Consider the following 13,405-nt stretch of genomic DNA (forward strand, 5'->3'; position numbering starts at 1 on the left):
TTCATGTCATACTCTCTTGACTATTTTAGCTTTATATTGTTTTGAAATTGGTAGTATTAATCCTCTGACTTTTTCTCTTTTTCAAAGTTGTTTTGACTATCCTTGATTCTTTGCATTCTTGTATGAATCTTACTATCAGTTTGTCGATTTTTTTTTCAGTTTGTCAATTTCTACAAAAAAAAACAAAACTAGGATTTTGATTGTGATTATACTGAATTTATAGATTAATTTGGAAAGAATTGATATCTTAACAATATTGAGTCTTCTGACCCATGAATATGATTTATCTCTCCACTTATATAGGTTTTTTGTAATTTCTCTTAGTAATATATTTTTAATGTATATGTCTATCACATCTTTTGTCAGATTTTCCCCTAAATATTTAAGATTTTTATGGTATTGTCTATTTATATTTTCCACTTTTTCATTACTAACATAGAAATGCAATTGCTTTTTATACATTTATCTTATATCCTGCAACCTGCTGAACTTACTTATTCTGGTAATTTTTTTATAGATTCTGTCTGATTTTCTATATAGATGCTCATTTATCTGCAAATATAGTTTTACATCTTCCTTTTCAATTTAGATGTCTTTTATTTCTTTTCTTACCCAGTTTCACTAGATAGGACCTCCAGTACAATGTTAAATCAAGAGTGGTCATTCAGTCTTTCCTCATTAAGTATGAGTTATCTGTAAATTTTCCATAGATGTCCTCTATTAGGTTGACAAAGTCTCCTTCTGTTCTTACTTTGCTGAGTGTCTTCATCAGGAATACCACCCTCTAATCAAATGAATTTTATAAAAGTGGTATAATGATAATGATACCATTTAATTTGCCAAAATAGTAATGGCACTTAGGTGAATACATAAGTAATTCAACTTGTTGTTATTTATTCTCCACTTTTTATATAATATCTTTCACCTAAGAATATGAATCATTAGTTAATTCACAAAAGGCAATGGTGAAATATGCAAAAATTTCTTTTTCTTTCTTCCTTCCTTCCTTCCTTTCTTCCTTCCTTCCTTCCTTCCCTCCCTCCCTCCCTCCCTCCCTCACTCCTTTCTTTCTTTCTTTCTTTCTTTCTTTCTTTCTTTCTTTCTTTCTTTCTTTCTCTTTCTTTCTTTCTTTCTTTCATGAGAAAATCAAAACACCAGGCAGCACATTAAATAGCTTAGTCCTGGTGAACAATGATTTGTTTGTTTGTCTGAAACCAAAATTTACAAATTTAGATTTTTAGGTCAAGGAATCTTATTTGAATAAAAAAGTAAAAGAAATTTCTGAATACTATCCTTTCTGCTCTTCCCTCCAATACCAAACAGAACCCCAAACATGTGAGAGAAAGCAAAGGCTGAATCTAAGAACCAAAACCAGCAAAAGGAAATCTCATGGAGGCAACAGAAAAGACGTCTGATACATTTCAGGAAGTCAGTAGACCAGGTCCAGGATTGGTGAGACCTCTTTCACAGCAAAGCGTGTGTTGAAATTCAGGGTTTTGGTTTGGTCAGACCATCAGACAGTGAGGAAATATGGCTGCTCTGAAAGCTAAAGTTATCTTGCATTGCTTTACAAGATGCACGGAGTTTGTATCAAGGTTAGAATGAGTCTTATGATTCACCAGACCGGTCAGCACATCAGAGGTGTTCCGTCCAATTCTTAACAGCATTTTTAAGAGGGAAACGGGCTAACCAGAAGTAATTTGCCAAGATATGAAGGGTCAAGAGGCTTTATCAAAGGTGGAATGCTTGAGGAAATAAGACTAGAAGTGGCCAAGCCAGTTGGGACTCTGAAGCAATAGCTCAGGAAAGAGATAATGAATCCTACCACTGGGTAGTGACAGCAAAGGTACAAAAGAGGACACAGATGAAAAGATGTTTAAGAGATAACATGACATCATTCAGGCAGAATAATCCCAGGGTTCTTAGCTTGAGTGCCTGGGTAAATGGTGATGTCATTTTAGTGAGATCAGAAACTCAGGAGCTGCAGGTTTGGAGGGGCCAGTTTTGTGCTGAGTTCCCACCAAAAAATGTTTGGTATGCAACTGAATATACAGATCTAGAACACTATGGAGAAGTTTGGGATGGGTGTGCATTTAGACTTCATGGTCCAGAGATGAAAGTTGCAATCGGAGGTGAGAATGATGAGTGCCACCACTGCTCCTGCCATCTCAGTTTTACAACAGTCACTTGCCAACTTCCTTGTAGCAAGCACACTTCTGAGATTACACTGCCTAGTATTTGGACAAGAATGTTCAAAAGCTTTATTCTTTTATGAATGCAAATTTCAGTTCGATCCCGTAAACAGAAGATAAAAATACGGACCATGAGCCCTTCCCCAAATAGACCATGTGGATGTGTCAGGAAGTAGGGTAGAGAGGGAGACTTTTTATGTTGTGCCTTCTCCCCAAAGAGCTCCACAACAAGCCCAGAAAAATGTGCCCGTAAGCCCTACCTTAATTTGAGAACAAGCCAGGCAGTTACACCAGCATTTTGCTGAGACTTGCAAAATTGAACAAGGAGGAATGCAAGCGTAAATGAAGCTGGATTTCAAGCCAGTAAGAACTGGTTCTAGAGCTTATTTAAAAAGGTTCAGTCTGCATGCCATTCAAAACTTGTGTTAAGAGTCTGCTTCAGCAAATCCCTGCATCACGGATTCCGGAATACATAAAGATGATTCAGGGGAAGGGTTACTTACTGGAGCCAGAGGGTTTTTTTTCCTCTTTTTACATTTTGTTCGGGACTACTAAATTGTTTGGAAAAGTTGGAGCCAGTTTTTCAATACAGATTTTTTTAAAGTAGGTGTCTTCCATATGTCTACTTGGTCGTGGTGTTTAAAAAGCATATACTAATACTATCTTTTGGGTTTTCCGTCAGTCTCCTATAGGCTAGGAATCCCCGATCTTGTTTTTCTAATGTCTGTGCTTTTGTATGATGTAATGCGCTGGTGTGGGTAAGGGACTGCTGTACTTGCTGTTTTATGGACAGTGGGTGTTACGTCACATCTTAGTGCCTTTGTACAGCTTCTCCTCACCTGCTTTGTGAACTCACCCCTCCTCTGAAAACCCTTCCCTTCCCATCCCCCTCTCCATCAGGAAGAGTTGACTAAGTAGCTTGTTTGTACGTCACCTCTGCACAGAGTGCTCACTCTGTTGAAATAACTAGTTTGTTATAGTTTTGCTTCCTTCCTAGATTGAGAGGTTCTTGAGAGCAGACATTGGATTTAGCATAGTGCCAGACACATAATAGATGCTCAATAAATGGGCTTGCCAAAGAGAAGGATCGAGAAAAGAAGGGAGGAAAATAGACTTTCGAAGAATCTGAGCAGAAAAGACCTGAGACATAGGAGGAAAAATAAGAGATAATGCAATGGAAGCCAAGGGAGCAATTTTTTTTTTAGAGGGGGAAGGGGCAGAGGGAGCGAGGGAGAGAGAATCTCAAGCAGGCTCCATGCCTAGTGCAAAGTCCAAAGCAGGGCTGGATCCTACGACCCTGAGATCATGACCTGAGCAGAAATCAAGAGTCAGACACCCAGGGATGCCTGGGTAGCTCAGTCAGTTAAATGTCTGCCTTCGGCTCAGGTTGTGATCTCAGGGTCCTGGGATCGAGCCCCACATCAGGCTCCCTGCTCTGCGGGGAGTCTGCTTCTCCTTCTGACCCTCCCCCCTCTCATGCTCTCTCTCTCTATCTCATTCTCTCTCTCAATAAATAAATAAAATCTTAAAAAAAAAAGAAGCTAGGATAATTCAAAAGAGATTAACATATTGGATTTTTCTGGAGAATGGAGACCTTCAAAACAATAGTTAATACAAAGTGTAGGAATAGAGAATATCCATCGTATATTTTAAGTTACTTAAATTATGCTGTAAGTTTAGAGATTCCTCTGAGCCCAGAGCCCAATATCATCATTCTTTCGGCTGCCTTAAAAAAAGAAAAAGGGAAGGGAAGGGAAGGGATGGAAAGGGAAGGAAAGGAAAGGAAAGGAATTCCACTTTTGGCTGTTACCATGAAGCAGGGGGAGGTATGTACTTAATATTACAATCTCTGAATGTTCTCATGTAGACCAAACCAAGCTACGTTTGCTGTGGTTAATTATCATTTGTTTTGGCAGCCAATTTAAATATTTTGAAAGGAAAGTTTACTTTTTTCATGTTCGCTGATTTAATACTACTTTTAAATAAATATTGTGCTTTGTTTTCATTGCCCTAAAATTTCAATAATAGCAGATTCAAGCTGTTCCCACTTTTCTCTTTAAGGAAATATACTGAAGGAGCTAGAATCATATCTGCTTATATTCCCTGTGAGGGGAGAATGAGTTGGGCAGGAAAGGGATTAATTTGAACATATCAGGAACCCTCCATCCCCCTCTTACATCATTTAAGGATTAGGGCTACCTCTATCATAGGGTAGGGGTTTTTTCTAATTATAGCATAAATCTCAGGAAAATACCATAATTACGTGCATTTTAATATGAAGAGCCTGAACATGGGTACTTTATTATTAAAGCAAAACTCTGAATTATTCTGCTTTTTCTCACTTTCTCACTTTCATCTCATAAACTTTCAGACCTACTGACAGCTCAGTGACGAGGGGCAAGCCTCGGCAGGTCAGCTGGACCACTCCTCAATCATATAGTTGATGCAAAAGGAATCTGCTTAAAACCAAGAATTATTTTAGGAAGATAGAGAAAGACCTTTCAACTCCTTTTAGATTTCAGGTACACTTAATAAAGCAGCACAGTGTTGTAATGTAAAGCATGGGCTTGAACAGGAGCTTTGGAGCCAGATAAAACCTATGTTCAAATCTTCCCTTCCCCAATTCCTAGACATTTGATTCAGTGCCTCAGTTCACTCAGCTATAGAACAGGGTGATTAGGAAGAATCAATGAGATAGTGCATGTCGAAGCCTTAAGCAAGGAACCTAGCTGGTATTAAGCACGGAATAAACAACAGCGTATGTACTTAATTCTATGCTTCCAGCCAGCCCCTTAAAGACAAAGGCAAAATTATATGTGCACACCACGCAGGTGTACCTGTTGCACACTGTGTAACAATAACACCTTTTCTCAGAGACTCCCATCTCACCTCACACGTACTTTTTTTTCATTATGTTATGTTAATCAGCATACATTGCATCATTAGTTTTTGATGTAGTGTTCCATGATTCACTGTTTCCGTATAACACCCACTGCTCCATGCAGTACGTGCCCTCTTTAATATCCATCACCAGGCTAACCTATCCCCCCACCCCTCTCCCCTCTAGAACCCTCAGTTTGTTTCTCAGAGTCCATAGTCTCTCATGGGAACAATCACATGCACTTTTTGTTAGGCTCATGACGAAACCGTGAATTAGGTAAGAAACAGTCACTGAATAGCTCAAACTTCTGCTTGTCTGTTGCTGTATTTCTCCCTGTTAGCATCAACATTTGTGCCCTAGGACTCTACCCTGCTGTGTATTTGAAACTTCAGTGCTGGTCTTGAGATTTTGAAATGTTTTTTCTGTTATTAAATCATTATCTCAAAGTTTAAAAAATACTTTTTACTTCTTTACTAGAAAAAAAATGCATTTTCATTAAGCTGAGGGAGATTCAAGCAGTCTCATAGGCTTTTAAAAATGGTTTGGTACAAACCACTCATTGTTTTGAAGTTAATGATACATTGCTACCTGATAAAGTAGTTCTAAGTCCTGTGAGGGAAGTGGTGTAGGTGTTTCTCAGATTTAGTAAAATAACCTGATAATCTAATATGTAAATACAATTGCTAGGTTATAATTATATGTATAATTGCTGGATTATAATGGCACCCCTGATCTGGATCTAATTGTTAAAAAACAATGCTTTTCTCTTCAGAAAATCTGTTGTGGTTTGAAGACCTGTTGTCAAAAGGGCATAAAGAGAATAGAGAGGGAAACTTCTCTTAGCATGGAGGTGTATGCTTATCTAGGTAAAGACACCCAAATTCCGAATTTTAACAAATAGTAAAACCTACTTGGCATCCAGGAAACCAAAGTAAATAGTGATTTCTAAACAACCCCGAAATCCTTCGTAATGTTATGTATCTACCGATTCCTAGCACTGGGAAGAGAAAAGGCAGATCTTATCTTCTTTATCTTCTGACCGCCCCCACACACACACTGCAGTCAGACAGAACAGAAGAGAGGTGTGAGTGTGAGAGTGTGTGTTGGGGGGAGTGGGGAGGGTGAAGGAGGACAGGAGAGAGGGAGAACACAGAGGACACAGCCCTGGGGCATGGCTGGAGAGGTTATGATTTCTGCACAGTCAGTTAAAGAAAAGAGTGCAGAGCATTTCCACATAAATAGAGCAAGGGGGAAGGGAACAAAGGACACAAAAATGCAAAATCCGGAAGAGATAGAAAGCAAACATATAAGAGGTCAAATGCTGATTTTGCTCAGACCACCAACCCAGCTGACCGTGTTAGCTGAAAGCAAGGCAGAGACCTGCAAGAATAACATTTACTTTTTATCTGTTGAGTGGAGGCCGTCATCACTTCTACCAGCACAGCGTGTTTGCTAGACCTCTGACTTTGCAGCCAGACTGCAGAACTTTTGGAGCAGTCATCTGCCAGGTAGAGCACAGACAGGATGGAAGGGCGGGTCGGGGAGGGGTGCTGGGTTCCCGGCACTACTGCTCTGCTCCATACACACCCGCAGCGGGTTCCTTCCTGATCATCACCAACTATCTCTCATCTCCTTCTTGCAGCCAACTTCCACTTGGCCGCCTGCCAGATGAGGAATTTCATAAAGACGGATGTTTGTTCCGTCTATGTGGCTCGAAACAAAAGGGTATGAGGGAATGTAAAAATGTTTCCCCAAAACTTGTAAAAAAATATCTGTAAGAGTTTGAGAAGTAATGAGAAAAATAAGACTTGCAATTTGCGTGGGTATTTCTTCTTAAGTAGTAAGTCGTGTTTACTTTATGGCATTGCCCCAACAGAAATGCCACACAGCCACTTTCACACTTTGTGGGACCATCTGCAGGAGCATGCGCCCGGGTGCCCGCGTCTGCTCAAATTCCCCGCTCTTCTGCACCTAGTGATTTTTGGGGGGAATCTCTCCTCCCCCCTGCTATTAACTGTTGAAAGGAGGGGCCACTTAGTAATTCTACACCTGTTCGAGTCCACGCCTATCAACTTGCTAAGCTTCCCAAACAAGTGCAGGGTAAAGCAGGAGAACATCCGAATCTGGGGCTGAGGTGGCAGTGGCTACTGCCGGCTTGGGGTTGGGCTTTTTAGGTTTTTGTTCAGAGTCTTGAATGTATCTCCTACAATGGCAGTTGATGACAGCAATTTATATTCCAGAACGAAGAACAAACTAAATTCGTCTCAAGATGATTATAAATCATCAAGACGGAGTAGCCTGCCGCCTGAACTACTCATAGGAAATGACGTTAGAGGGAGACTTCAAAGAAACTTGAAAAATTTGGAACCCATTCACCTGAGGCGCCCAAAAAAGAGACCGTCCATATTTCCAGGTAGGAATTGTTTAAGTTTATACCTGCCAGTAGGGGAAAAAAAGGACTGTGTTTCATTTATTATGATCAGATGTGTTACATTTAAAATTAACTTGGGACATTTGAGAGCTTAAAGTCGCCAGATAAACATGTTTGAATGTAAAAAATAAAATGATTCCTCAATCTGAAAGAACCCCCATCTTCTTCCTTTTTTTTTCTTTGTTTATTGTAACATCTTTCAGGATCTGTAAATAGGTGGCTATTTTATTACTTGCCGGTTGCAGCCAGATCGAGGAACTGCTTTGCTTGCAATCTGGAAGAATTCCATGCTGCATTTCATTTTCTGGCGTATTTTCTTTATTTTGCAAGATTACTGGATTGTTGAGTGAAGCTGATGTTTGTGTGCACCAGAAATTAATACCATTAAATACTCAAATGCATGCTTCAAATTCCTGTCTTGCATCAGAGCCTAAAACCATTTGTAGTAAAGGGCTCAATTAAACAATGTGGATGGTGAAATGCATTACAGCACAGAAGACTCATGGATTTCAGTCTGGATGAAGGGACTCTGATGTCTGCTTCAGGTGTCCATGCCTGGATATTACAGATGTGTAGATCATTTGATGCCTGTGACAGTGACCCCAAACTGAGGTATCACTGGAGAGTGATCACTGGAGAGTCTGAATTATTTAGTCAACTTGATTTCAATGCTTATTTACATTGGAATTTCCTGGAGAAACTACAAGTGGCCATTTTTGTTGTGATTGATCTATTGGGAGTCTTTACGGAGGATAAATTAGACCCAACTGCCAAGGACCAACTCTGTGATGCTAGAAAACAAAACAAAACAAATAATAATAATTCAATCAGGTTTTACTTCATAAAAATGGAACTGACTTCCCCTAACAGCTGAGTCATTATCCTGCTTTAGGAAATAGCTAGGAGATGATTTAGAAGTACGGGGACTCAAGGCCACAAGCTGAAAATTACATTTCTTAAGGAAGCTGCTGTTTTCATGGATTTCTTCTCGGTTCAGTGATGTGGCTCTGGTGTCAGACTCTGCTGCAGAAAAAAGTGAAGCCCAGACTAGAATGGGCCAGAAGGATGAGTGTTGTAGTGCAAAGGAAGGGACAATGTGAAAAATGCCGTAAGGATGAGCACAGGGGTGTCTGATGTGTCTAGAAAAACAGCTACTTTCTGCTTGCTCTCTTTGATCTGAAGGCACCGAGGATCCCGGGCCGGCCTTATTATCCTGAAGCGGCCTCACAGGGAGCACTTTCTGTTGGGTTGGTTTGCTAGCACTTCTTCAGGAATGTTCTCCCAGACCTTTTCTTCACCTTCTGCCTTTTGCTCTCTTTGGTTTAACATCACCCGGATCCATTTATGTTAGGATGCACCCTGCCTTCCTCCGCCACCACCCGCAGTTACTTCGTGGAGGCTTCTCCTTCTTTCCAAACAGCCAGACCCCAGGGCCCCTCACGTCTTTCTGCCATGATTCCCATTCGTCTTCTCTTTCTATGAGGTCATCTCACTCTGGGCTGTCAGCTACAGCTGCAAAACTGTGGGAAGACTCTTAGCTTGGACTTCACACAGGTTATCCTTTCTGGGATCTTGAACTGTCATGATTAACAACAGGGTGGTGTGAAAAGGGCACTGCATGGAGGGGAGCTGAGTTCTAGTCTAGACCGTGTCCCTCAGTGGCTCTGTGTTCTCTGAGCCACTCCCCTGACCCTGTGGCCTTCAAGTACATGATTTGTGTCTGCCCCCCTTTCCCTTTTTGGGGACCGTGGCAGGAGATAGGCTCTTCTCTTCTTCCAGCATTTCACTCAGGGTCTTCAACTGACAGGTGAGAAAGTTACCTGGACAAAGTCTGGATAATACTGGCTACTTGATTTCTGCATTCCTCTTTAATTAAACCATGACTTCGTTGTCACACAGGTTGTCCTAACTTCTCTTTGCAATGGATAACTGCACATCCCACCAACACTCCTAAGCATCACCTGAAAACAGAAATGTACATGGATTGTGATGACTATTCCCATCTACTGCTATGTAGCTGCACATAATGAGCCGATAAGATGTATGTGGGACCTGAGAGTCAGAGAAACTAAGATGCATCTCAGAATTAGCAACTGGCAAAACTAGGGCTCAGACCTGGGTATTTTGACTCAGTGTTGAAGCTGTTTCTGCTCGATTACGCTGCACTCCGTTGTCAACTGTTGTTGCCATTTGTCTGATGGGATTCAAGAGTAGAAGACCCATCAGCATGCCACTGTGCATTCACTCTGACCCTTATGAATGCACAGACGTACATACCCTCCATCTCAGGTCTCATGTGCTCAGTCCTTTGCTGTAATTGTTGACTGATTGGTTGATCGGTTTATCCATTCATTCATGAACTATTTGTTTAGTTCTCACACTGTGTTAGGAATAGACCTTAAAGAATCTAACTGCATATCACCCTTCTCTTCTGTTGCCCATCTTTCCTCTAAGGGCCATCTCACACTGCAGAGAGTCATCCACCCAAGATGTAAGTCTGGTTATTTCATTCCCTTGATTAGAATTCTTCAGTGGTTATCACTGTTCTTAGGATAAAGTCCAAACTCCTTCATGTGAAGTATAAGAGACTGCATAATCTGACCACAGCTTCCCTCCTCAGCTTCTCTCTTGGCATACCTACCCCTTGCATCTCAAACAACTCAGCCAACTTCCAACCCCCATGACCCATCATGTTTCCTCTTCTAGAATACCCTACCTGCATAGTTTCACCTAATTCCCACCTTAGTTTTAGGTGTCAGCTTGACATTCCTTCTTCTAGGAAGTTTTCCTTCCCCCATCTGGGTTGGGTCCACTCTGTCCTTCTCCTCCTCATAACACCTGGACTTTTCCCTAGCACAGCACTTATCACACCGTATTGTAATTGTCTGTTTACTTGTCTGTATCTCCTACTAACCCATGAGCCATGGGCCATATCAGTCTCATTTACCTTTGTATCCCTAGTACCTATCACAATGCCTGGCACATACTATGTGCTCAATAAATATTTATTCAATTGATTCAAAATGCACTGCACTGAATTAACTCTTGGCATACCTTGTTTTCTGTCTTCTTCCAGACTCTCTTCATGCCATTCTCCCTTGCCTCCCAGCACACACACACACACACACACACACGCACACACGCTCACACACTCTTACATTCCAATTATGCCCTGTGTTTCATTCTCCACCTGGGCTTCAAGGTCCAGTTAAAATCTTCTATCTTCATCTTCTGCAATCATCCGCCTTTCTTCCTCTGACTTCCTGGCATTGTGTTCAGTTGTCTTAGGTTGTGAATGGGTTCAGTGGTCACTTTGTCACTTTGTGGCAACTGTTAAATTTTTGTTTGGATACAAACTCTTGGAAAATAGGGACTGTATCTTATATGCCCTTGCATGGCCCACTTGTCTAGGAGAAGGAATTGCACATATTAGGTGTTCAGTCAACATCTGGTGGTTAATTAACTACTTTGCCATGAAGCTGGGTCCATTCTGTAAGGCCTGAGTCTAGCTCCAGGAAAGCACTAGTTGGCAGATAGAGACTGTCACAGGGGAAGTTCTGTATACTGCCTTTCATCATTTTAAGAACTCCTGGTGGGGGAAAAATGCAGGTGTCCCTTGTCTCAATGTGTAATTCATTCATTGAAATATGTGTGAGGATTCTGCTCTACACCACGAACTATTCTAGACCTTGGGGAGATAGCAGAAAATACTAGTTTCTGGTCTAGGTGGATGGGAAAGAATTTTCCTAGCTGGGTGCCTTGCATGTTGTGCAGCTCAGTAAACACCTCTTGAATAAAGGGACTCAAAGCACTGAATCTTTAAAGGAAAACATTACACTTAAAAATCATATTTACACACAAACATTAAATACTAACCATTTTATCCCCTTAAAGAAGCCTCAACAATAGAATGCTAGCTCAAGCTGAAGTTCTGCAATTTCACCGGGGTCTGCCCAGGCCCAGTGTCAAGAGTGTGTGTCTCTAGCAAGCCCCAGCCTGGTCTCCCCCTCCTCCTGAAAGAACTCCAGCGGCTCTGTAGCAGTGGGCTTCAGCTCAGTGAAAGAAAGGGGAGAGAGAGAGAAGTGGTCCCAACATATAGCATACACACAAGCATGTCAGATTGAAATGAGCCTCTGCGTCTACACCTGGAGCCAGTGGGGCCCAGGTGCCAGGTGTAATGGGCTGTTCCCTCAGCATTCTTAAGCAAACAAGTTGGTCTGTATAATCAGCTAGTTCTTAAAATATCTTACTGATTTTTACAATCATCTGCTGTGAAAAGCAAGCGCTCATCTGCTTGGAGGAAACAGGCGGTTCCACGAACTTCCTTGTTGCTTAGTCAGAGGACAAGTGTGGTGAGGACTACTCACGGCCAGAGGAGTAGGGGACTCTGGCCAGCATTCACAAGGCAGATACAAATCTTGATTCTCATTTTTAGCTCAATTCCATTCAAAAGGCATGTATTTTTTTTTCAAATCCACAATCTAAAAAAAAAAAGTCATTCAAAATCATAGTAGTTTTAAAATCAAAGAGATTTTGAACATTTCTAAAGGAAAACTTTTTCTCATTTTCTCGACATGCGTAGGTTTCTATTGGAAACACAAGGTAGCCATTAGAACGATGGCACAGGGATGTGTTCCGGCCTCCCTTAGGGTGGCCAGAAGGAGACTGTGGGGACGGGCAGTTTGATTCAGGTCCCCTACTTATCACAGGCACAGTAAAAGACACTGTCAGTAAGCATGCCTCCTCAAGTATTGTGTTCTCTGTTAGAGTTCTGTCCCTCCGGAACCCTGCTGAATAGTGCATTTGGTGACATTTCAGCAGGGCCTCCAAGGGAGGGGGCTCTTTAGAGATGTGCTATAAAAAAACTGCATCCTGGGATTGTGTTCCGTTGTCATTGGCTGTGAATAGGCTCAGTGGCTCTGCTTGGTAAGGACAGGAAGTATACTTCATACACCCCAGTATTCCCCACGACACCCACCAGCATGCATTGCATATTAAGTGTATAAGAGGTGGTGAAATAGTCCAGCGAGGTGGAAGACGTGTGACAATAAATGTGTCACGACCCCTCTGTGGGCGACACCCCTGCCCACCTGGTCCTGTAACTTCGTCTAGAAGCTCCTTCCAGAGCAGGTTGCGCTCAGGGCCCAAGGCAGAGGGAGTCTCAAAAGCAAGAGTTTGGGGGCACCTGGGTGGCTCAGTCGGTTGGGCATCTGCCTTTGGCTGGGGTCATGATCTCAGGGTTCTGGGATCGAATCCCGGGTCGGGTTCCCTGCTCAGAGGGGAGCCTGCTTCTCCCTTTGCTCCTCTCCCTCTGATACCCTCCTCGCTCATGCTCTCTCTGTCTCTCTAATGGATGACTAAAATCTTTAAAAAAAAAAAAAAGCAAGAGTTTGAACTTCTATTTTAGTCAAAGAATTTCACAAAGTAAATATCTGCCTCACAGCTGGGTTCAAGTTCGGATCCTCCCTCTTGCTAAATGAGTGAAGTCACTTGATTTCTCAGAACTTATTTCCTTCTCTGAAATGGGAATGAAAACACCAGTTTCACAGGTTGCATTAAACTCCAGTGAGATAACGCATGACTATAAAATGATACACAATTGCAATTGCAGGTGGGCTCTTATTCTTTGGTGGTAGTAAAAGTATGGCTCTTCATAATTAGTGCTTTTCCTATTACTAAGTGGGTAGTAGGTATGATTGTAACACTTTCGCAAATCTTCATGGTTGGCAAGTTCTCCAGAGTTGTTAATCAGACCCTCTGCTAAGGTAAATCCTGTATAATGAGACACTAGTAAAAGACCCATTAATTTTACATTTCTCATAAAAAGAGGAGGATATGGAAACTCTTCTTTGTGATTCAACATCCATGTATTTTCTTTTCTTTTTTTTTTTTTTTTTAAAG

At 41.5% G+C, this 13,405-nt stretch overlaps 1 long non-coding RNA gene across 1 annotated transcript in view; it reads left to right on the top strand.

Moving 5' to 3' along the window:
* The first annotated feature begins 6,280 nt into the window (after positions 1–6,280).
* The window catches only part of LOC145720753 (uncharacterized), a 31,583-nt gene continuing 24,458 nt past the window's right edge, over positions 6,281–13,405 (top strand). The window contains exons 1-2 of the long non-coding RNA XR_014143950.1: positions 6,281–6,581; positions 7,314–7,486. This is a non-coding gene — a long non-coding RNA (uncharacterized LOC145720753). The remainder of the gene's footprint in view (positions 6,582–7,313; positions 7,487–13,405) is intronic.

Source organism: Leptonychotes weddellii, chromosome 3, assembly GCF_054177405.1.
Source record: "Leptonychotes weddellii isolate Sample4059 chromosome 3, ASM5417740v2, whole genome shotgun sequence".
In the NCBI taxonomy this organism is placed as follows: domain Eukaryota; kingdom Metazoa; phylum Chordata; class Mammalia; order Carnivora; family Phocidae; genus Leptonychotes; species Leptonychotes weddellii.